Genomic DNA, 7253 nt, shown 5'->3' with positions numbered 1-7253 from the left:
GTAACATATGTATAATAATATTTAAACCAGATATCCAAAAATTTAAAAGTTAAATCAAATATTAGGTTACAAATTAATTTTAATTAATAAAGTAAGCATTGTGTAAAGCTTTCCTTATTTGTCTTAATCTTATATCTTACAAGTGAAAATGATTCTCAAGGCTTAACGTTCTAGACAGATTTCACATACTTGTAGCAGTTTTTGTGTATCTCATAATCAAAGAACGGTCGCTTAGAGCATATAAATAACATATACCTTCGTCTTAGATGTCGGTTAAAAGCTATTCAAGACTAAAGTTTTTTTATTTTTTAAATCTAATTTTTAACGCCTCAGTCTTCAACCATTTTATTATTTATATTGTTCGAAAGCTACTGTTTACACGACCCTGTTATTACATGTCCACAATAATTATGTGAATGCCAATCACTTGAACACAGCTTTCATTTGTATGTTATTACTTTGTTGTGTGAAAAATGGTTTTCTTTGTTAATAGTTGTTAATGTGCTTTAATTCGTGAGAATGCTACGTGAAGTTGACCACGGGATAATTTTTGTTTCTTCTAAGTGTATTTCTGTCTAAGCTTTGTTAAAAGCTGCCGAACATGTTGATTCAAAACGAAGACTGCAGCTTTTTAAACTGGAATGACAAATCGGGCGGAATTATTGTGTTACGGGAATCGAATTTTTTCTCCATTTTAATAATTCTCCTCTCGAGAATCGTTGCGCAAATAAATAGTGCTAAGACAAAACGGGTAGCTAAAATACAGGTGTGTTTCAATTTCATCTGCGACGTATCCCTAGTAATAATAGGAAAAGTCTGTCTAAAGTTGCCAGCTGGAAGTTACACCATCTCGCCCATGATGTTCTGATTTCCTTTAATTTCCTTTATTGTGCGATCTACTCTTTTGTTGGTCATCGTATATTCATCCCAAATATATCTTATAGTGCAGTAACGTTATTCCGCGGCCATTGCTTTTGCTCATGTTACGTACATTTCTCATTGAAAATACTTTAGAAATATAAATTTCATATATATCGTTATAGTAGTTTTGACGTGAAAGCGTGACAAACAGATAGAGACTGTCGCATTTATAAGTTTGAGAATTGTCGGTAAATATTTAACTGCTACATTTAGAAAGAACCCCTATCTTGTTAGCTCATGATAATGAAGGATGGTGTTTGTGGAAGGTTTGTTATTACGGAATCTTAGTGACCAATTGATGTTGGAACATTGGTGGCGAATGAAAAGTTGGTGATACTGGTAGTTTGGTGGTAAAAGGCAAACATCACCTTTAAAATTTTAAAAAAATTAAGTGAAACGACTTATATTTTAAGAGTTTTCCTCACTTCTGGGTTCCTAATTTAACTTTCTTATAATGAGATCGAAGATTTTCGCGAGTTTTATTCATTTAAATGAAACTAGTATTATTCGGATATGCTACGCGGATTTTGTTATTTAAAAAACTACATAATCCCGACGTTTCGGTGATCGCGGGCAGAAGAGATAACTTTCTTATCTTCAGATAACGCTAAGGACATTTACTTTCAAACAAAATGTTGATGGAAATTTGGTCAGTAGGATAAAGTATAACCTGATGATGGCAGTAGTCATAAGTTGTTCGGTGCGGGTTGTTCAATAGTTGCATGGTTTTCTTAAATCACTGTTTTTTTAAGTCTGTAAAAAAATATCCTATGGACTTTCCTGTGGTCTAAATTTATCTACCTGAGTACTTAATTTCATCTAGATCCACGTAATGATTTTCGTATAAAAACTATGCGGAAAGACAGAGTTACTTGCACATTTATAATATTAGAAAGGATCTTGTTTGTAAATATTATGGATTGAATGATTTCGAATTCATGTATTTATTAAACAATAATAAATATTACTTTTATATCAGAAGCTTATTATAACTGTTTTAAACTTTACGGACTAATGTTCTAAATAATAGGACCTACGTGACGGACTTAAATGAGTGGATTTTAAACTTTGTACTCAGTACTATTCACTAGATGTTTAAAATAAATCCCAATTTGCGTATATATATATTTTTATTTCAAACAAATGAGATAATGATTTAAAAGGAAAATTGTTATTTATGTTAATGGGGTAGTAATAATGAGGTTTTTCAACTCTATACACTGTTTTATGAAATGACGTATCTGGTTTTAATTATTGTTACCATTATTGCCACGGATGACGATAGTTCGATGTTGACAAACTAATAGGAAAATGCCTTCACATAAATTTTAATTACAAAGATAGGTTATTTAGAGAAAATAGCGAATGTTTCTAAGTACGTATGATAAATGATTCACCTCCAGAATGTGGTGGTGAAAAATGATTTTGTAAGTTTTTTAATCTGTGCAAAATAAGTTGCAGCATAATTCTTTGTGAAAAGTTTAAAAACAAATGGCGTCAGTTGGGTGAGAATTTGGGCGCAGAAAAGAGAGATTGACTTTGTTAACGTCGTGTCGTAGAAAAAACTTTTTTGTGTTATACATCTAGTTGATAAGTTTATCATTTTCTGTCTAGTGAGATTTAATGATGTGAAATAGATATACTCGTATTAGATATACGTCGGTTTTGTCATGGACTGACCAATCAAACAATCTGATAGTGTTATATCTTGAACAAAATTAAAAAATTGTCTTCTTTTACCTTTAAACGTTACTGTCGAAAAACTTTTTAGGTTAGCTTTACACTTAAGTTAATGTTTCACTTTATAACGACAGTCTTAGGTGGTAGAGCCTAGCTGTGGTCAAGTTATTATAGCTCGAATATTGGCTGGTTCGACCGGGGAAGTACCACCCTTTTGCAGAAGATCCTCGTGAACTAGCCGTTAATGGCTGCGTTTCGTCTCATGAATGATGATTCTGAGGAATGATTTTCTTAGAATGAATTCCTTTCACCTGTAGAGACTGACACATCGGACTTAGATTTATGGGTGAGTGTTTAGGTCGAAGCAGAAGATCCCTTAGGGAGGAATTAGACAAGTTAAAGAAAGGATAAAGGTAAAACGAATTCCAAGTCAAATAAAAATAAGTTTAATTATATACAAACCTATAACCTTACACAAACTACAATTCTTAGCCCATTAGAAAACTTCTACATCATGTACCGCCTTATAATAATATCCAGATTCCAAAATAAGAAAAGACTCTATTTAAATTTGACTGAATATATATTCCAAACACAGAAAGTGTGACGTGTGTGTGAAAAAAATATGACGTCATCAAAATAATGCAAATAAAGAATAATTTTTTAAATAAATAAACCCAAAAGTTCAGTCCCGTAAGGGATTGTCCCAAAAATATAAGACTATGTATATACAAAGATAATAGATATGAAATACAAATAAATGGGCAGTTTTTCATTTTACAAAATTTTCTAATTTATCGATTCCTGCTATAAACACGACATAGCATCTTGTAACACGAGAAAAATGTAGAAGTAAAAGATACCAACATCAGTTTAGCCTCATATAGACCTGGAAACAAAAGGCCAACAATTGTTAGACTTATAAGAAATACATTGTTTTTAAGAAAAACAAAGCAAAAGACGCCCATATTCACTTATTTCTTAACAGTATCCAAATTTATCATTCCATTTCTCTGCTCACAGCCGATCACTTAGTTGTTTTCTTATAGAATAAAATAGCAGAGTTAAAAATATAATGTTGTTTTGAAGGCAGCGGTTCATTAAAACGATGGTCACGTGGAAGTTCACTCCAGCCATGATGGCGTTCCCTTGTTGCTCATAATTTGCGTTAATGTTTTTAAAGTAACAACTTTTACACTTACATCTTCTGCGAGGGTTCCTATAGCGAATATAAAATGTGATCCATGTTCTGTCTTTTTATTAATAGAGTTATGGAAGAGAAAAAAACGGAATTGTCACGCTCGAAACGTCTAGAAGTACCTAGTCTTTAAAGTTACTGGATCTGTAAAAACTCAAAAATAATTAAAAGAGAACATAAATTCTAATAGTTGTTTAAGTGACATTCTTATTTTGTCTGACTGTTTAGTCAGATCTTAACAAATGTATGTAACTTATGCACTACATAGTATGGAACAATGTCGCTTTCTCTGTCCTTATATCCCTGTGCATGCTTAAATCTTTAAAACTACGCAACGGATTTTCACGAAGTATTTCTTTTAATAGATAGAATGATTGAAGAGGAAGGTTTTGATGTAAATTATGTCCATTAAACAGTGAAGCAAATGCTGTTATTTTTGAGGTTTGTAAGTTGATGTCGTAAATTATAACATTTTTTCCGCTTCCATTGCAAATGCAGGCTGAATCGTACGAGATAGATAAAAAAAATGTTCCCAGTAATGTACACATTGAAAAGGTCTACAAAAAACTCCGGGATGGTATATGTCTATCTCATATGGATATTCCACAATTACATTTTTTGTCATTCACTTTTTATGAAAAATAATGGTTAATTTTCAGAGCGATTTCCACCAATACAGCATTTATTCTGTTCAATTAATACTTTTAATACATTGTCGATAAAATATAGATCTATATGGCCCTTTGCATATCATTGTTCACATATTTACTCTATATATATATATATATATATATATATATATATATATATAATTTTGAACAATGTGTCGAGAAAACCTAATTTTATAAATTTGTTAAATCTTGTTGCTTTATGATAAAATCAGCGACCCGCCCCGGCTTCGTATGCGTGCTATATTAATACTAAATACATATATATATATATATACATATATATATATATATATATATATATATAAATGATTTGATGACATTTGAGAGTACATTTCTATTATTTTGGGTTATATTTAATAAAAATATGGACTGCGTATGTAGTCACTAATATGAACTTAAGGGGTATATGAATGAAATAAACACCGCTGTTAATTTAGTGAGAGTTTTTTCAAATAAACTATTTGTTGTAACACACTGAAAGTAGCTTTTTTCTCAAAGAAACGATTTCAAGTTGGTCGAACGATAAATTCTATAAATATGTTAATAGATCTACGATGTTGATAAACGGAGGTAAATAGACCAAATATAGAAGAAATATGGCTGTTTTCTCTATATTTTACGTTAAACATAAATAAATAGTTTCTAAACTTTAACGACTCTTGTAACGAAAATTATATTTTTCATTTTTTTTTTTCAATTTAATAACTATCGTTTTTATTGTATTGCATCTATAAACAGGTTTTGCAAGATATTAATTTATTCTTTTTTTTAGTTTCCCTCACACGTTTTATTTATCATTTCAACTTAATAGTAATAAATTTTTTACATATATGAGATTTAATATACGTATATACACATATAACATGGCTATCTGTAAGCACATGTACACTATAATGAACTGTCTCGCTTGAATGAACACGAATTTGCCTGTTCAGTTTCTTAATATAAATTCAGAAAAATACGATCTCTTTTTGTAAAATGAATTGAGATTCAAATTAAATTGTAACTTAAAAATAGAGTTCACATAAATTTAAAAACAGAAGCATAAAGAAAAGTTAATAGAGTTTATCTCGTTTACAAGACAGTGGACATTAATTCTCAAGATAAAAATAACTTTCCTTTGCTACTTATAATTTTAAAATAAGACTTATTATTTCAAGTCCTAGGCTGTTTTTAAATCATTCGTCTTGACGGCAATAATATGTATATTTCAGAAATATTTTTCTCATAACCAATAGATTTCTATTTTTTTTTCAAAGCACTGAGTAAAATTTTTAACAACTTCTAACAAAATTTTGCGGTCACCAGACATCATTATTACAAAGAAATTAAAGAAAATTTTTAAACTCTAAGAACGTAAGCTGGTAATTGAATGCAATATTTTTATGTTATTTATAAAAAAAAATGGGTCGTGAAAAAAAATGTCTACCAGGCAAAATACGTGGATAAAACATGGATACCTTAAGCAAAAAAATAATGCCACTACTATTGATGTTAAATAACTTCAATTGTAATTAAGGCATAGCTTAAAGCCATCAGGTTAAATGTTGTACCAATATACACTAATATTTCAACCATTGTCCTTTGACACTATGTACAGTTGTTATTTACGACTTCCTTAATCAAGCCGCGTTGTTTTATATTAGGGCGGATACACCATGATATTATAATAATCTATATAAATTAAAAAAAAAAATACGATATTTTGATCACAAAGTGCTAGTTTCACCTCCCTTGGCCATTTCCCCGAAACGTTTTTAGGTCTATTCGTCAATATTTTATATTAAATTATAATTTAATATCTATGAATTTGAGTGGGTTTACTCTGGGGAAATTATTTAGAAACAGGCGGTGAAAGTGAGTTTCGTATTCGTCGGATTAATAGATATCTTCTGATAGTTTAAACAGCAAATAACTTGCATTTATTCATTTATCTATTTATTCGTTATTAATTTATTTAAGAAGTTATTTGTCGTACGCACCTCAGAGGAATCTGTTTATAGTATTATCGTCCAGTTATGGAAAACTTATTTTGCTTTTTTTTTTTATCTGTGTCGGTAACGATGCCCGCAATTTTATCTGTACGTGTTATTCGTGCAATAAAAGTAGTACTTGTTGTAATAGTAATATTTTTTAGACAAATAAGGAAAGGACATGCTTTTTTTTAATTTTTTTTACTTTCTTTATATGGCTATATCACAAAAGAAAACAAAATTAGCAACTATGGTTTAATTTATTATAAAGAACTACATATTATAATCTAATTGTTACTACAACAACAGTTTTTTTCTCAATTTTTTTTTAATTTAATTTTTTCTCCAATAATGATTAGTTGTAAATCTTTATTTTCCACTATATCTAGAGGAAAAATCTCTATTTGGTCAGTACGCAAAATCTATCAGATTAGGCCACTGACATATTGATGGAACTAGCATATTGTCAAGTAACAGCTCATATTAGTCTCGTCTGAAGGACCTAGCCAAATCTCGCTTTCGGTTCTTATAATGAAACATGAATACATTTTTGAAATATATTTTTTTCTTGTAGTATTTCGTATGTAAGCTGTGTGCACACACATTTACATCGCGTGAGTATCTATAGTCAATTAAAACTTGCCTAAAATGAAACAATGGCACGCCGTCCTTATACGTTCCTAACGATCACCAACGTATACTTCATAGTACAATTATATTTAATTTATTTCGTTAGGATATTATCTTTACAAGCAAATTGATATTTTAATGTCTTTTGTATAGTTATTTCAATAGAATATAACCTGTAAT

The sequence above is a fragment of the Danaus plexippus genome, chromosome 23 (genome assembly GCF_018135715.1).
Source record: "Danaus plexippus chromosome 23, MEX_DaPlex, whole genome shotgun sequence".
In the NCBI taxonomy this organism is placed as follows: Eukaryota; Metazoa; Arthropoda; class Insecta; order Lepidoptera; family Nymphalidae; genus Danaus; species Danaus plexippus.
Note: the sequence above shows the minus strand (reverse complement) of the source record.